The sequence below is a fragment of the Aphelocoma coerulescens genome, chromosome 1 (genome assembly GCF_041296385.1).
Source record: "Aphelocoma coerulescens isolate FSJ_1873_10779 chromosome 1, UR_Acoe_1.0, whole genome shotgun sequence".
Taxonomy (NCBI): Eukaryota; Metazoa; Chordata; class Aves; order Passeriformes; family Corvidae; genus Aphelocoma; species Aphelocoma coerulescens.
The window spans coordinates 116621458-116640402 of NC_091013.1; the positions used below are offsets into that span (position 1 = coordinate 116621458).

The following is an 18945-nucleotide window of genomic DNA, read 5'->3' on the forward strand; positions in this document are numbered from 1 at the left end:
TATCTATCAATCAGCTATTTTTGATAGGAAAAAAACACCCTGTTTTCCCTCATATTTCCTCCAGTATTACCATGGGGACTAAGCTAAATTGATTAAAATTGGAACTTCATGATTTTTTATTAGCTCTGAAATGCAAATAACTGTCTGTACTTCCTGTAACCAAGTATTAGCTGAGCAAATACAAATTTGCATAACTTGGAAAGTTGGAGCATGGGTTGATTGCAAAACCTGGTGTTGCAGAAGCAAAACTTTTTAAAATAAACTCTCAAGGTTATTTTTTATTCTAGCAACCGAAAAATATGAAATTACGTCAATAAAAACATGTATGTCATTAGCCTTATAGAAAATCTTTTCTTTCCTGCTTTTAAATATATATATCTGAAAAAAAACAATTTAATTCAAGAGTTCAAGCAAGTTCAATATTTTCCTTTTTCTTCTGAAAAGTAATTTATGTGAGACAATTCCTTGGTCTGAAATCTATAATACCTATTAATTTTTAGGAGAAATAGACACTAAAAGAGGTAGAGTGGTGCAACTGTGTCTCTGCAAAATTTGGCATCTTTTCTGCCTTGAGCATGTCTTTGGATTAGGTACAAGTATAGATTTCACATTCTTTTTTCTGGGTGTAATAGCACGTGCCCTACTGAAAGTGCCTCATTTATTTTACTGTTGGAGTAGTTACTACTGTGAAGAACAGGGATGTTGGAAATAAACACCCTTCAAGGATTTTTTTTCTCCCAAACCCTTTTAAAGTGTAGGGTAAGACTTTTGAAACATGGCATGCTGTTGTTTTCAGGTGCTTTATTTTAGGTAAGAATATGAGGCGTAGTCTTACTAAAGTGAAGAGGTATTTATGATTTACTGAAAAAAGCCAGTGCCTTCACTGGATGATTTTCTGACATTGTTATATATTTTGCCAAGCAATACTTTTTTTAAAAAAATTAAAACGATGTTAAACAGGGATTAGCTGTATGAAAGATGTGGATTCTCTCAAGTTATCATATCCCAGGTTAGTAAAAGGATTGTTGAAGAATTGGCAAAATAGCATCAGGGAGAGAGAATGAGTTGATGTTTGAGGTGATGGGGTTTATAGTAGGCCATGAGAAGTGTTAAAAGAAAAATAACTTCATGCAACAGGTCTTTTGAAAGCAGATTTGTAACTGTTGGGCAGATCTGAGAATTCCAAAAGGAATCTCTCTGCTGATTTGCATCTGCCTTTGATGTTTTATGTCCTAGCAGAAGCTGTAACTTCAGTTTGATGAAACCTTTGTTATTTGTTGGTTTTTGTTTTTCTTTTTTGTGCACATTGTTGGTGTTTTCTTTTGCAAAGTGGGCAAAATTCAGGAGGCATTTATTGTAAATGAATCAAACATGTCTTTTCTTCTTAACAAGAAGTGTATCTTGTGAATATCTAAAGTCTGGAAAAACCACACTGAGCTCAAACTCTTTGTACTCTCAAACACCTGATCCCACACAGCACCAATTATGCCCCTTAAAATCTGCGGCCTTTTTTGCAATGCTCTGACAAAAAAAAATTGCTGTAGGTCGTGTAGTGAAAAAGGAACTGGTTAAGTCCAGTGAGTGAATAAGGATCATGTGTTCATGAAACTTTTTTTATTTCCTAGGGTAATGTTTTAAGCAGTTAGGGAGGACTTTGGGCTGTCAGGTGTACAAATACACCTGCTAACCATAGCATTTTTCTTAATGAGAGAATAAGCTAAGTCACTGGAGCTTTGGTACTGGTAAGAAGAATGTCTTCTTATATTTTAAGGAAATGTCCTCAAAGGGATGGATCTTATTTGGACACAAATGCCAAGACTAAGTTGAAAACCTTCTAATTTTTTGGAAGGCTGGTTTAGAACATGGTCTGTGTGTTAGGCTAATTAGGTGAAACTCATGTAACAACAAATGTTTGGTCACTGTGACAAGAAAACCACTCAGAGCTTTGTTCAGCAAAGTTCAAGATGTGCTGCTTGTAGAAAGAGGATACCTCAGAGCAGCAGCATTCAATTTTTTCAGTTCAGGTTCCTTTTTTTTCCCTTTTGGCAGTTCCTGTAAGGAACACTACTTAAGGAATTTAAATCTGACAGCATGTCAAAGGCCATTTGGATCTCTCAAATTGGCAAAACAAAATATAATCTGACTTAATTTCATGATCTCATTAATAATTAAAATAAATAAACAAGACAGTAGAAAGCAATTTGCCAGTGACCATGGCTGCATAAAGGCTCTTTAGCTCTTCCTGACCGCCTGTCCTGCTTGCCAAGCCCAGCTTTGATCTAATGGTGCTGTTCCCAGCACACATCAGGCCTTAGCATGAGCTGGGGTAGCCAAAATGTCAGTGGGAATTGAGTGAACAGTCCCACAGCACCCTTGTTTTCCTAATTCAGTCTTTCATGTCTGTCCAAAAGCCCCTGACCAAGGGACTGTGGCCTAATACCTTTGGCCGATGTTTTTGTGTAGAAAAGGGGACATTTTGAGGAAGAAAAAGATAAATAGATATGGGTGGTTGTCCTCATCACCCTGTGTGCAGGGATCTCAGTGGTCTCTTTAATTTTCTGTGCCAGAGAGCAGTTTTATTGTCAGTAACAGTATTCAGCTCTATGTTCACTTTATGCTCGCTGTCTTTCTCTTCCTAGGAGTTAGCACTCCAGTCAGGAGAGCCTTCTCTAATTAATAAAATGCAACCCCAGATGCTCTCCTGTGTAAGAACACTCAGCAGCTGATTCAGTCTCTACAGTCGTTGCTGATTGTATAATTTGTATGTCAAAGCAAGGGACACTTGAGATGTGCTGGCCCTCATGAGGGAACATAAATGAGAGACATTAACAAAACAAACATCAAATTTGAAATATCTTGTTAATAAGAATTGTTTGGGTACCCCTGAGACTGTTTTTCCTTGTGTTGTCTCCCGGCAGAGACCAGTCCTTCCTTCAGCTCTTGGCACTTACAGGTATCCCATGGGTTAAAAACAACCACACCTTTACATTTCAAATTTGTTTTGCTTATCTATTTCCTTCCATCACAATTCCTTTGCTCTCTCTAACTTTTCTTACCTAAACTCAGGCCTGTATACTCAAAGGTAGGAAATAAAAAAATTTGTTAATAAACAGACACTGTTTTAGTTAATGAGTTCAAAAACATTGGGTTCCAGTGAACCTCACCTCTGGCACTTATGCATATTAACTACCCTAAATTGTCTTCTTTTAGATTTTCTGTGAAACTCCAAAGAACAGAATTAAAACAAGAACTTCTAAGAGATTTTATCCTTGAAATATTAATTATTAATGACATATTAAAATTTCTATGCTTTCTATTAAAATTACTTTAATCATCAAGACAGAACAAAGAAGTGCCTTCGTAGTTGAAGATATTATTCAGGTGGTTGTTTCAAATAAAGCTGGAGAATTCTAAGAGATAAGTATGGAAGATTTTGAAAATCTATTTTGCAATATATTTATTAAGGAGTGGAAAGGAGTGGAAAATTGTTTACATGGCTGATGTTGTCCTTGCACACCCCTCTTGTGTTGTACTGAACTGTACTTGTGTTGTACTGTTGAGGTGGTGAAACTGAAAACTATCCATTAAACTGCAAGTACAGGCTTCATCTGCTGGGGTTAGGAAGAAAGTGGGGCTAATTAATGTCTGTATTCCCATGGCTTTCACTTTCAATTACTCCTTTAAATTCTATCTGGGTTGTTTTTTTCTGAGAACTAGTCTTTTAAAAAAAAAAGTCATGTCTGATATGTTCATTCCTGCAAGATGGTTAGTGCCTTCATTTCCCATCAAAGTCATTGCAAAATGAATGAATGCAACAGATTAAGAAATTGAATCTTAAATTATTCATTCATTATTCAGAGGGCTGGGAATCTCTGATGTAGCCAGGAGGATTCATAGGGGAAAAAAATGCAGGATCCTGTGGGAATTACTCCTTTTGGACGTGAACTTCAAGTGACAAGGTCAGATTACCAACAAACTGGGCAACCTTGAGAACTGTAAGAAAAGTGTGTCAGAATATATGGTTGAAATAAAGCTGTAGATAAATACAACTTAATGCATATTTAGTTTTAACTGCAAAGTTTGGGGAATACCATTCAGTTGTTAAAACCGAACAAATTATTTGAAAGATAGTTGGGGATGGAATTAGAACATCTACAAGATTAATCTCTGTTGTTTAGTAGCTTTTGGGAGCTGTGAAATAGAGTCAACACAATATTTATTTATGGACAGCTTAGGGAATTGAATTTTTTAGTTGGAATATTCATATAAAGGCAGATGGGACTACAGAAGGTTAAATTAAAAAAAAAAAAATGTGGATGGAGATATTGAGGACAAAAATAAACTGAATGCATCAGTCACTTCCAAAGGATGTTTTAATTATGGAGATCCATGGCTGGAGAAGATACATAATGTTATATTAATCTGCTAAAATTTGGTATCTACTTAATGAAATTCTTTCTTCTTCTGTCTTGCAAGAGGGAAATCTCTTTGCAACCCAAATTATAGGAGGAAGTTTTTATCATCACCTCAGTCAAAGGTCTCCAACCCTTAGATGCATTTCAGGTTACTTCTATTAAGGACTTCTGTGTACATGTGTCCAGTTGTAATGCCATAGGTCTCTACAACCCTGATCCAACTTCAGGGTCAAGATTGATGTTTTAGAGCCAGGACATTTTTCAGTTGCCTGTGAATGCAAATTGCTCTCTTCTGCAAGGTTTTCTTCTGATATTGGGTCCTTAATACAGAAAATTACTTGTGAATTTTTAACAGAGAAAAACTCATTAAAAAAAACCCCACAAACGTTGAAAATCAGTGATTCACCATGCTTGCAAAAGTAAAACTAATATCTTTAAGATGAAGTTTTTACAATTAATTTAGAGAATTTTATGCTATTTTATCATTACCCAGGCCTATAATTTTCATTGGAAAATAAATATTTCTTAATAGAAAAAAATTTTAGGGCACTGAATGCAAGTATAGTACTGGCAACTTAACATATCCACTTAAAACCTGTAATAATTATTTAAAAAATACAGACAGGTTCCAGTCATATAGGCAATTCTTCCACTAAAAAAAAGTGAAAGAAAAAAGAGAAAAAAGGCAGCTATTTTTCATAAGGGAGAAGAAGAAGAAGTTATAGCATAAAGGTTAACTTGATTGACCTATCTTTCCTGGAAATATGCTGAAATTCATGGTTCAACAAAATATTTGTTTGCATCCAGAAGACAAGAAGAAGATAAGAACCCATATTCATTTATCAAGAAAAAAGTCACTTGAGACTTACTTAATTTCATTCTAAGACAGAATCATAAGTCATTGGAAAAGGGAGAAGAAATAGATGTCAGAGGCCTGATAAAGTTTTTGGCTTTTTCTCAGATGACATTCTTATCCACAACATAGGGAAACATAAATTAAACAGGAAAAATGTAAGCTCTGTGTATTTGGAATTCCAGAATGAGATAATCATTGAGGCTTGCTGTCAAAATGGAGGGATGCCCAAAATGAGGTTCAAGAGATCTCAATATGCCTTAAAATTCTCATGAGTGACTTGAGTAGCAGAATGTGGAATGTACTTATGGAATCTGTAGGTGAGATGTAACTAGGGGTGCTTCAAACACAGTGGACAACACTTTTCAGATTCAGGATGACCTTGCTGAGGTAAAGGAAAGCACCAAAAGTGCACAGTACAATAAGAGCAAGGTAGAAATCTTACGAAACAATTACCTGCAACAATATATTGGAAAATGCCAATTTTGCAGAAAAAAGTGCACAATTATCAGGTGAACATGAGTTAACAACATCATGTTCTTGAAAGAAGAACAGACAATATAATGATCTACATAAATAGGCCTAAAGGCATAAAAAATAATCCTTTTGCTGCACTTGTTTCTACATCCTTAGCCTCAGCTGGAGTTCAGTGTCCACCTTGCTGCAAAGATGTGGAGCTGGGATTGTTCCAGCTGAGAACATGACCAGTTTTCCTCTCCTTCCTCCTTTCTTAACCTTTTGCTCTCTAACTTTTGTTATTTTATTTCCCTGGTCTACTACTTAATTGTGGCCACGCTTGTTTCTTTGGCTACTCCAGCCCCCAAACCTCATGGGTGACAACACAGAGCAATTCCTAAAATGAAGCCTTATTGTTTCCAAAACGTGATTCCTGCCTGATTCTTGCTTGATGCTTTCTCTGATCAGCTTCAGAAGCTGGTGATGCTTGAGCACTTGCAGCTGAAGGATCTCTCCTCCACGCTGAGTAGTCAGAGCTTTTCCCTGGCTTTTAATGTATGTTAGAATATAGGCCTTAGTGATTGAGTAGCTGTTCAGAGGCAATATTTACAGAGAAAAGCCTGGGAACACAATACAAGCACACCTATCTCCCTTTAAATAGCTGCACAGATGGAAACCTACATGAAAAGTGTGTAACTGGGCAGAAAAATTCTTCCTTTCCTAACTGGCACATTAATGTCACTTGTTAATCCTGGCTGCAACTTGTTTAATTGAGTCTTTTTTCACTGATTAATGCTATAAGAGATTTAACTATTTCTGACAGCCCAGCAGCACCCTAAGTACTGTGCCACTGTCCCACTGCATTTGTTTCATCTCCTGTGGGCTGTTCCCAGGCAGGTGAGAGCCTCTGAGTGCCCAGCTGTGAGAGCCCAGCTCCTGAGCTGCTGCTCAGCTCCAGCATGCTACATCTATCCAGGGCAGCTGCTGCCTCACACCAGCACCTCCAGACTTGGAAAACTTGGAACAGTCCATATCTAACCAGATGGAGATCTCACGTATCACTAACAACCATTTCCCTTCTGTTGCAGCTGCGATTGTTCCTCATCCGAGTAATGACCATCTTTGCTATTGTTATTATTTTCTTTTTTGTCATTTATATATTTTCTGGAAAAGAGAGTTTTCACATTATTGACTAGGAATTTTGCCTGTGTATTTGTTCAGGTGTTTCTCCTGATAGTAGGAAGACTTTCCTCAGTTTGTCATTCAGCATACAGTAATTTCCCCCTTATATTCTGAGTTTCTTGAAATGGGTTGAAATCTAAAAATATTTCTGACAGAAGCAGTTACACCAGACATCTTAATTATTATGTTTCCAAGGGGATGACAGCCAGAGTAAGGAAAGCTGACATGTATCCCTGCAGCTATGTGCTTTTTATACTGGAACTTGAGGCTGTTATAAATTACCTGGGAGTGAGACAGCCATGAACACCTTACATCAGATTTATACCACCTTGTGTGGTATGAGAGCTCACCCTTGCCATTCTCATTTTATTTCTGTGCTGCTGAACTTATTGATGATCACAGATACCTCAGGTAGATATCCCAACATGACAAAAGCAGCTGCTCTGCAGCCTGATCCCCTACGTTGACTGAAGGAAAGGCAGGGCTCAGGAGCAGTTCAAAAAAACTCCACCTGTTTTCCTTGATAACCACTGTTTGATTTCGAGGCACTGATGATTTTACTTGCTGTGATTTTTTTTTTATCTTTCAGGGCATGAGAATGCTGCACCTGCTGTCTCCTGCTTAAATGGAAGAGGAGGAGTTCCCCACACCCCACACTGTGCAGCTTATGGGACAAAGAACATAAAGAAGGAAGTAAATTTAAAAATAGACCCTGCTGATCAGGTGTTGAGTTGCCATGTTGCATTACACAGGTTTTAAATCTATTTTAAGATTGCTTTTGCAAAGATATGCTCTATTAAAGAGAAAATCTTATCTTATTACAAAGACATCTAATTGTTCAACCAGTTCAGAAGATATTGTTTGCACAGGAAATTTTTGACAGGAAAAGCATACGGGAAAATATTTGACAGTGTAATATTACGTGGTAGGGTTATTCTGCTAATCCTAAACTCCTCCTAAAAGAGGGAAAAAGAGCTAAAGGGGACAAACAGGTCAATGCTAAAATGGGCTTCTTATGTTGCCAATGAAAATAGAGGGATATTTATATAACTGAATAAATTTATTACTAGAGAAAGAAAGGATGATTTGAAAAAATTGCTATATCATATTTTATGTAAAGACTTCTCTGCAATTTTGAGCAACAAGCAGTTGTCAACAGCAACTGAAACATCACAATCATAAAACAAATACTGACAATCAGTGATTTGCAACTAAGATATATTGATGTCTGATGCTCTCCAGCAGTTAAAAGCTAACTTACCTACTTGTCACTCAATTCCCTGATGTTTTCATCAACTCTGCCTTCCATGAGCTTCACAAAGTCCGTTTGCCTGAATATTCAATAAGATATTAGGTTTGTGCACCGAGGTTTTGAATTTATGAGCTGTTAGGTTTCTTTAAGTCCTAAAAAGAAATGGCCTGATGGGAACATATTTAATTTTAGGTGTCCTTGTAGGGACCTGCAGACCAGCAGTAGGACAATTTCAAAGGTAAATGTAAGAAGTGATAACAGCACAGAGATACTTGTCACCATCCCTGAGGTCTCCCCTCTGCCAGGAAACCCCAACAAGTTTTCTTGTGGATGCAATTTCCTCTTCCAGTGTCATGAACTTAAGAAAAATTAAATACCAAAACGTTAAAAGCTGTTGAAGGTCATTCAGGGATCACATGAAGTTCAAAGTTCTCCAGAGATATCTGAGAGAAGGGTTAGCCCACAAATTAAATAGCTTTTCTGAACTAAAAGTGGATATTTAGACTCAAGGAATAACCCTGTTTCCAGTGATGTCTAAAGACATTGATATTTCCTCTGAGTTTTTATGAAACGTCAAGTTTAATATTTCCAGTGCAAGAATGCTTTAAAACTATTTTGAGATTGGTTTTGCAAAGATATGTTTTATTAAAGAGAAAATCTTGTGTTACTGATGTTCCCAAGGCATTGGTAATTTCCATCATCACGCTGTCCATCACATTTCATCTTCTCCAGAGTCCCTGACAGTCTCTCTGCAGACCCTTCACCGAGTGGAAAACTAGAATTTAATAGCAAAACCCAGGAAATATGTTTCAAAAAGTATTAAGAGCTATAATTTCTATACAGCTGGATCCCATGAACTGCAACTGCAGTTTACAGATTGTGTGAAGTTTGAGGAAGACTTAAGCAGAAGAACCATTGTGGTTTCTGACAACCTGATTTTCTAGATCTCAGCGCATTGCTTTTGAGTGAGAACCATGTTAGGAGGGGATGGCTGAGTGATGTGGCTGTAAATAAGGATGAAATGGGTGTCAATGTCATGGGACAACCCCATAGTTTTGACAGGACAGATGTAGTTGCCTGTGCTGACAAAGCTGGGGAACAGGTCAGCAAGATTTTGGGAAGCTTCAGAAAGATTCAGCTACTCAAGGTTTTACTGCAGATTGCCTACAGAGAGTGCTCCACCTGCCCTGACAGATGTTGAGTAAATATTTAACTCACGTTATATATTTGATATATTTTTACATATATTCATTTTTTTTCATATCTGACCTTGCAGAGTTCCCTATGAATGTATCAAGCACAGAGAGAGGAGGCTGGGGGCAGGAAGGTGAAGCAGCATGAAAGAGTAATTCATTGCACTTCTGTCTGGATAAAGGTATAATGAGACTTTATAAGAACTCACATATGCATGAAAAAAGTGTCTTTAGGGTGAAAACATTAATCTTCATTGCTCATTTTCACCAACCATGAGAAAATCCTATGTGGGTAATTATAACCACACATACACCACAACATATTCTAGCCTCTCTGTTGAGTATAATTCCTTATATTTAGTTAAATTTTAGTGGATTCATTCATGAAGAGACACTTACTGTCCTTACTGCAGCAGATGAGAGCTCAGAGACTGAGAATCAACCTGTCTGCATTGAGGAATGGCTTAAGTAGAGTAAGAGAAAAAAAAGAAATTATATCTCTGATCCCACCTGACAGATTTTTTTATCTGCCTTTTCAATTTAAGGTTTCTGACCTGGTGATTTCATTAGCTCTGTGGATTTTTTCTGTATATCCAGGACAGTGACTAAATTAAGAGGTTTTTTTCCCCCCACATTTTGACAGGATTTATTGTTTTGGGAGAGATTCTCTGCACTTATATGTACAAGGACCAGTGGAACACAGCAAAAAAAAAGTCAAAATAGAAGGAAAGTGTCAAAGTTACCCATGCATTTGTCAGTCAGAAGATTAATTACTGAGCAGGGTACAGGTCAAGGAATTTCTAAGAGGTTTTATTTAACAAAACCACAATGGGTGATGCTCTGAGAAGCATTGATTTCATAGGGAATGGTGTAGCTGCACTACACTCAAAAATCACTGGACAGGTAGTGCCAATTTTGAAGCCAGAAGAACTGTGTAATGTTAAATACTTTAAATTTTGACTTCTGTGGGGAAAGAGTGTGTCCCTCAGGTATCTGCCTTGTGCTGAAGAGTTCATACTGAGACACTTTATGTGGGTGGGTGAGAGCATCTGTCTCGTGTTGAAAGAGAAGACAGTACTTTGAAGATCCTCCCTAGTGTGGCTTCTTGGATGCAATTTGATGAGTTAACATTTATCACCATCACGTGTCCCCTGTGTGGGTCCCCATATGGGTGGGAGGGTCAGGTTAGGGGCAAGAACAGATTTCCTGGCTGTGCTGGAGTAAACAGCAGCAGTGGAGGTTTGAGAAATGTGTAGGTTTGAAAGCAGTGATGTTGTCATGCTGATGGGCTCACTGGAGCACAGGGAACTGGACTCTGCTGTACATTCAAATGTTTCTGCTGGGATTCTACCACAGGACAAATCCTTCAATTTTTCTCCATGTTGGTACCCAGCTACAAACTGGAGATAACAATCAATTTTTCACATTTCAGTTGTAGGGCTGTTAAGAAAGAAAATCTATTTCTCCGTGTGTAAAGATGTCATCTGACACCTTTGGTGGAGGTAGCATAAAAATAATCCCATTACTTGAGGGAAAATGCTGCTTTTCCTTTATAGCTTTCTCTTTCCTGATAAAGTCAGAGCCTGAGGATCCGTGTTGGCTGCTCACCCTGGAAGAGCTGGACTGAGGTCTTTTGGAAGGCTGCCTGTGCTTGACTTGCCTTCTCAAATTCACAGATATAGTGAAGTTAAATTGAACTTGGAATCTGTTTGGATATTCCATAACTATTTGCTTAAATAAGACAGAGAAAAGAAGAAAAAGAAAGTAAAAAGCCTCCCCAAAACAACCAGAGAATTCAAAGTGAAAGGTTTTGGTAAGGTAACTGCAAACTCTGCCTCACCCTTTTTTTGGTGCTGCATTTCTCCTTAAATATGTAAGGATTTTCCAGTTGCAAAATAAATTATTGTGCAGCTTAAAGCATGTACAGGTTTAATTGGCTCAATGAACTACTATGGAACAATGCCTAGGATGTTGCTCCTGCTCTTTCTAGTTTGGAGAAATGACCATTCTTTAAAAATCCTAAATTTTTAATCACGGATTTCAGACAATTAATACAACCAGTAGTGGATTTTACCTACATGCCCATTCTTTTTACAAGGCCTTAATGTTCATCAGCATGCTGGAAAAGAAAAATAAAAATCAGCCTTAATGCTGACAGTAAGGCCATCTGTCAGGGAACAGTTCCAGGAGGGCAATGTAAGAAAGGCATCGCTTTCATCTGTTATACTGTTTGACAAATTTGGTGGTTTGTACATGCTAATTAAGAAAAAAAACCCCTCCAAACCCTGAACAAAGATCATAAGTGTCTATTAATTGCTTTATTTGTATGCTTATTTTCAACCCATATCTTCTCACTGTGCCTGGACATTTTACAAGAGGTAAGAAAGAAAAATCTGTAGTATCTACCTTATCCTAGGAGCTGGTTCAACAAGAGATTTTTTTTGTTTGAACCCCATGAAACTGCCATCAACTCTTCTGTTTGATTAACTGAAGAAAATAATGCTACACAAATTTCGCCAGCCTTTTCAGTTATCAGCTCTTTGAAATTTATTGAATTTGCAAAGATAATACTGTCCACATTTTTCTCAATATCTTCAGGTCAAGAAACTGTTATCAAACCCCTTAGGTAACTAAGATATGTGAAGAAACAGGATTGAACTGAACTCATCCATGTTTAGCAGTGGCTTTAACTAAAAGGAAGACAAAAATCACATTTTTGTCTCCATTGGCGAAGAGTTCTGCAAGTGGTGGAGTCCTATTGTAGAATTCTGTCTATCATCACAAATATGTATAAATAGAATTCACATTGAACAGGGTATAGAGATTGCAGATTTAAACATTCACTCACATTTGTACAACAATTTTTGTGTGAAGTAGACATAAAATAACAGAGAACAAAATTACACTTGGTACAAAAAAAATCATCCAAGCAGAAAAAAAATTTACAGATGGTGTCTAGGCTGTTGTATATAGAGTCAGGTATGAAATGATCTGAGTTCATCTTAGTAAGTTCATACATTTCTAGGCCTGAATTCTTAAAAAAAATGTTTACAGGGGTCTTTTTGGCTGCTTCTTTTAAGTTACCTCTAGAAGTGTTGGAATAGAGGCACACAATTTGAAAACTGAGGTCACAGTCCTCTTAAAAAAATTAAAGAGCTTGGCTTTGAAATCAGCTATTCAATTGGAAGCATTTATACTGATCTTTTAACAAGGCAGGAAACAAAACTGATAGATGCCAATATAAACCTATTGTCACTTGTAAATAGGATAGATAGAGATGAGGATTTTTCCCCTTGAGAATCTTGTGAAATCCCTCAAGGTTGTTACATCAGCAGTTTTTCCAATGTCTTTATCAAACTTGGGGAGATCAAAACTGAACAAGATATTCCTGGTATGACTTTAATGCTGCATATCACTTCACCTTCTTTCCTCAACACTAGCATTTCTAAATTAAGAACTTCCACTGAACATCCAGATGGATTTGCTATTAGATTCTTCTCCCAAATCAAGGAATTTTAAAATTTATTCTCCGACTGATCAGTGCAAATTTTTAAGTTTCTATTTAGAGGAAGCTCAGAGGTTTTGGGGCCAGCATAACTGCTGACACAGAAGTTAACAAGATCACAGAATAGCCTAATGATGGAGTTCAGTGGAGATGTAGGTTAGATAATTTAGCCTGTTGGGTTTTATTTTAAAAGGACAAGTTGTAATTCATAGTTTTAGTAGCAAATTTGTATAGCACAGATGAAATCCTCTTACAACCATGTTCATCTTCTAGACTGTCCAATCAGGCAGAAATCTGGGTGCCTTTATATGATTCTTGCCCATCAGGGATATAAAATTGGATTTTGTAGAGGACTCTACAAAACTGCTGAGCTTTAGCCACAGTTTAAAAAAAATCTACAGTAAATCTTGGACTTTGATTCCACGTCTTACAGGGACAGGAGCTTTTCAGAAAACCCTGATTTTGATTTATGTGCCTCATGACATTTGTAGATGAACACATCTGATATTTTATTAAGGATCCCCTTCTAAGATCTCAACATCTGTAAGTTCAACAGGCAGATTTGGAGGTTATGACTTTTCTAGCATAAGGCTAAATTGGGGTATAAGTTAAGGAGAAAAAACAGAACTGCCAGATTTCTTTACAGTCATTTCCAACAAATAGGTATTATATTTTTTTCTCTCAAATAATTTTTTTTCATACTCAGCATATCCAGTATATCCAGTTAAGAGAATGTCTAAAAGAAAAATACTGCAGTGACTAGTATATTAGATGATTGATCCTACCTTTCATCATATTTTGAGAGAGAGAAATTATACCTGTAGTGGACTTGATCACAATTTATGATTATGATTAATAGAACCTTTTTTTATTTCCCTACTATGTAGATCCCATTCCACATTTTCAAAAGCTTCAGCAAGCAAAAGTCTACCAGAAGAAACATAATTGAAAAGTAAAAAGAGTGTTTTTAGCTGAGCTAAAAAGCAATGTGAAAGACAGATAATTATCCCTAGATAGAACATCAATTACTTTTTCTATTTTAGCACATTAAATCTTCTTACCTTACTGTGGGCTGATAAAATGGAACAAATATTTTCCAGAAAAATTGAAATCTTTATGTCTAGACTGCTTTTTAGACAAGGGGAGGGGGGAGAGAGGGAGGCAAATAAACATCTCTGGGTTACTCAGCATAAGCAGGAAGGGTGAGGAGATGCAGACTGTGCATTGCCCCAGCCAGCCAGGCTGCACGAGCTCTCCTGCCTTTTCCTTTCTCTTGGGCTGCTTTTTGTGACACTGGCGATGACTTTTCTGGCTCTTCCAGTCAAGGGCAATAATATTTTCTGCAGAAGCCTTGAATAAATTTGTTTCTCTTTCACAGAGAGCTGGTTGGGAATCAGAGGCTGGGGAGGATGAGGACAAGATGGCAGGAACTGTTCCACTCACTCCCAGGGTGTGATGAGAAATTAATTCCTAACAGATTTTTGCCCAGCCAATTTTTTTTTAGCTCATGCAATGAAAAGTCCATAACATTTCCTTCAGTCTATCCTGTCACTGTGGTACTCTTTGCTCTACCTACCCCAAGTCTAGCTCAAATATAAACTGTTTTCCTCGTGTCTTTATGGAGAACAGGCTGCCTCCTACCTCAGCAGCAGCTGTTTGTGCACCCCAAGAGAAGACCCAGCCTACCTCTCTCTCTTCTTTTAACTGAACAAAGCCAATTGCTTCGATCTTGCCTCACAGATCTTGTTTTCTAAAGCTTGGATCATTACTTCTGTCTCTCTGTGAATATGAAGTGGTCATTGTGTTTGTTTAAATATCCCATATTACACAGAGACATTAATCCAGCCAAGGTCTCACAAGGGCTGAGCAGAACAGAGAACTGGTCTGTGTCTTATTTAGCCTGGTTATATTTTCCAGGATGGCTTTCTTTTCCTTTTCCCAGCAGCATGACACTGTTAGCTATAGTATTGTTTAAGAACCTTTTCTGTAGAACTGCAATTAAGTCAATTACATTTGTCTTGGTGGTTATTTCTCCTTGAATATAATAAGTTGATTTTCTGGCATAGGTCAATACAATTTTTCAAAACATACCTATAATATATCGAAACAGGGTTAGAATCCAACATTTCATCTGAAGTAGCTGCAGCTCCTTTTGCCCTTGTATTTCATGCATACTTAGTAGTAGTTCTGTTTATGGAAAACCATCACTTCTCCAACACCGAAACGCTTGATTGGGATTGGCTCATGTTTGACAAGTGCTCCCCAAATTCAGAGCCAAGGTCTGAGCTTTTGCCCAAGTATCTGTCTTCACTGGGGACCCCTGGGAGCACCAGAGTGGCCTGGGCCAAAGGCAGTGGGGGTCTGGCACTTTGGGGGAAGTGGCTGCTCTATTCCTGACAACTACAGTAGAGTTTTAATGAAACACCCCAAGTGTGGGAACTTAAAGCTCACTAGAAATCTTGAAGAAAAACAATTTATTCTGGTTTAGACTGATTAGGCATTGAGAACATTGCTGTCCCACTGGAAAGGTTGCCAAAAAGGCAAAGACTTTTAAAAATACACCTTACTGCTGTTGATAAAAAAGGGCATCTCAGATGAAATGAGAAAAGATGTGTTCAGATCACTTGTAAATTCTGCTCTGATAGCAGCTGTTCTTTCCTCCCCTCCCTGCCCACAACACTCTCTGTCAATGACCTACAATGTCAGACCCGTGCCTACACCAATTCCTGGTGGACAGATACCTGTGCCAGTAAAATACAGAAGTCCAGTTCTGCTGAAGAACACAGGTTGAATACACACTCATGCAGAAACAGCCTTCTTAACCTGAGGGAGTTGTATTTCACCAAAGTGGTGTCAGGAGATGTGTACAACATCATAAAGAAACCAATGCTCTCACTGAGAGGACCTGATCACAGAGGATAGTGCTCTAAAGCTGGAAGGCTCTCTGTTGACATATTGGATTTCAGTTCTTGCCATTCTCACCACAAGTACTTAATTTGACATTGAAGGACAAAAAAGGATGCATTTAAAAATGCCTAAGAATGGCTTTCTTTGTTAACATGCACTGACTGTAAGAATTTGACATGACCTTGGTTTCTCATTTTTGCCTTTTGCAGTGTTTCACTACTAATTCTTCCTTTAAAAGCAGGATTTTTCTTTTCTTAAAAAGATAATTCTAATCTTAAGCCTCTTTTCCTAATGTTACAGTTGCAATCATGTTGATATGTTCTTCCAACCTTTTGTAGCCTACCTCTAAATTATTTCTTGAACAAGTGTTATCTTTCAATCCCATGCTTTTACCCTTTTTCTTTTCATAATTCAAGGTTCAAATGTGTTTATTTCCTTACATGAACCAAACTCCTCCAAGCCTATCCACTACCACCCACTCAGTCTACAATTTTCTCCCTTTTACATAGCAAAAATCTGTTTTTGAATCTTGTCTAACAAATAGAAGTATCAACATAAATTTTTTCTCATTCAGATGCAACATGGCAGCTATTTGAACGTTTGATTGCATTTTGCTTTTCAACATAGTTCTCATGTCTTCACTGATTGTTTAATTGGTTTTTAGAAAGAAGGATAATGTGTTACAAGAAGTTTAAAACTCAGCCTTCACTGGCGTCTGTTCCTCTGATTTATGGGACTCTGTCCCCACTTCTGACAGTGCAGAGGTCTGTGAGATTTCTGTGTCACCCAAACAGAGGCTGCTCACTGCAGATCCTTCTGGGCAGACACTTCTTAAACATTCATGATAATCTTGGCAAAGATATTTGAGGTTTCTTATTTACAAAAGTCTTCTTATTTATTTGCCTGCCTTTAAGATGAAGAAATTTTCACCTGTTACCTTAAGATCTCTAGGGAAAAACAAAAACAAAAAACCCAAAAAACAACTAAAGCCTTGCCCCATTATTTCTGTTCTTGAAGAAACAAACATTGAATAAAAAAATGAAAAAAAGTTCTAGAACTTTGGAGCAACAATTGGACTGTTTGCAGTTGAAAACCCATTAGTAAAGCTATCACCTGATATATATTTCCAGTTGCTAAACATCTTGGGAATTATGTGGATCTCTTATCCATAAAGCATTTAGACTTTATAATGAGATTTTTGAAAGACATGGATTGATTACCTCTTATCGTCATTTAGAAAATGATACCCCCTTCTGGATTTTAGTGTCTATTTCCACTAATGTCTACAGTTTAGAATCCTAAAATGTATTTAACTACGATCTGGCCATACAATATCTGCAATGCAGGAAAACATCATAAAATTTTAAATGAGCAGGATTCCAATAAGTTTTCTCAGCTTTATGGCTGCTGCTAATGCTAAAAGGTTATAATATTTCATGCCTCTGTTTCACACAGAATATATTGAATCTCTGTAATCTTTTGCTTCTCTCTTTGCCAACTGCCAATAATCCAGCTGTGTCCCATTCCCAGCTTGGGCTGCATGGCTGCTTGCTTTCCCTTCATCCCTACAAAATATTTGTTTCCAGGAAGAAAATGGACAGACTTGATTTGCAAGTGCAGGGTTCAGGCTGAGCTCTATGTTCTTAACAACAGATTTAAAAAATAAAAAAATAATGCAGAGGCAAAGAAATAAAAGATTGGGTGAGGAAGATTAGGAAAAGGAGTGTGAGGATAGGGGCAGAAGAGCAGGGCAAACAATATTTTGCTTCAAAGGATGCACAAAAAATTCTAGTAATAGGTATGGGCAAAGCAGAGCAAAGATAAACTTTAGAAATTCCAGACAGGAATAGGAGACGTAGATCGATGCTATATTTCATTCATCAGAGGTGGGCAACTTTCTCTCCACTGGCATATAAAGAGTGAAAGTAGGTAAAAGATTAATAAAGTCACTGAGTACTGAGAGCCAAATACTTATAGGAACCTTCTTTCCCACAGAAGAAAAACTCTTACTTACTGTTGGGTTTACAGCAGCAAAGAAGGACTCCAGTGGTGGCTGACGTTTCTGCTTGTGGCTGTCAGAGAAAGGGATACAGGACAAATTCTGCTTTACTGAAGAGAGGCCAAGTAGAAACCCAGTCCTGACACCTGCTGACCTGACCTTGAAAGCTTTGTCGTGGGAATGTGAGTGCCCTTGTTTGAAACACAAGAAAAATTAAATTCATATTAGCTGATGGTCTTGGACCTTTATTGTCCAGGCAAGCTAATTAATTTATCACTTTATTAAGGGGCTTGTAGAATGTAAAATCTTGCTTGTTGCATGTTAACAAGGCTGTAAACTGAGCACTCTCTTTAGATTGTAATATAACCAGCTTTATGAGAGCAGGGGGATTATAAAAGCTTCCTCCACAGCACACATCTGATTTAAATTAATAAAAGCACTAATGAAAAATCATCTTGGGGATGAGATAATAGACCTGCTCTGAGACCTGCAGTACCCAGTCCCCATGGAATACAGACACTGAAAAGCACAGCCTAAACTGATTGCTATTTATTCAGGTCTTTAGCATCAGAACCTTAATGTTTAAACCAAGGTATCACCAATTCAAGGCCTTAATTTGCATCAGCAGTCCCTGTGTATTTTGGAGATTACTCAAGGTTAGGAAATGTACAATATTAACGTTATTTCTACTCTAGAATAAAGTTTTGTGCTTTCTTCGATAAGCAGTTTTTTATTTCATATTTGCAATTTTTTACTGATGAAAGGTCATGTAATCACCTGGCTTTCTGCGTGCCATCAAATCACATATTTTTTAAGTAGTTCTTATTTCCATCTCTCAGTTTTCTTCATTATTCTTTACCAGCTTCAAGGAACTGGCCTTGCTAAGCCATTCAGCTTTGGCAAACATTATTTTTAGTTCTTCAGTATGGATTTGACTGATAATCTTCTGCATTTCAGACAGGTACCTTTTCTAATTTTCAGAAACATCCTGGGGATTAGTGACAGTAAAAAAACATTATATCTCAATTTCTTATGGTTTCTCTTTCTGGAAAAGGTGGTTATAGGTATTTCTTCTTCAGTCTCTGAACTGGACAACACTAATATATCATGATTCTTAAAATAAAATGGAGATTTTGTCTAGGAGATTTAATCATGCCAGTAATAGGAGTTGTTTGTAATTTAG

At 37.3% G+C, this 18945-nt stretch overlaps 1 long non-coding RNA gene across 1 annotated transcript in view; it reads right to left on the reverse strand.

Annotated features, from left to right (window-relative positions):
- LOC138116534 (uncharacterized) overlaps positions 1-17854 on the reverse strand; it is a 39537-nt gene extending 21683 nt beyond the window's left edge. Inside the window, exon 1 of the long non-coding RNA XR_011154190.1 lies at positions 17778-17854. This is a non-coding gene — a long non-coding RNA (uncharacterized lncRNA). The remainder of the gene's footprint in view (positions 1-17777) is intronic.
- Positions 17855-18945: the final 1091 nt, after the last annotated feature.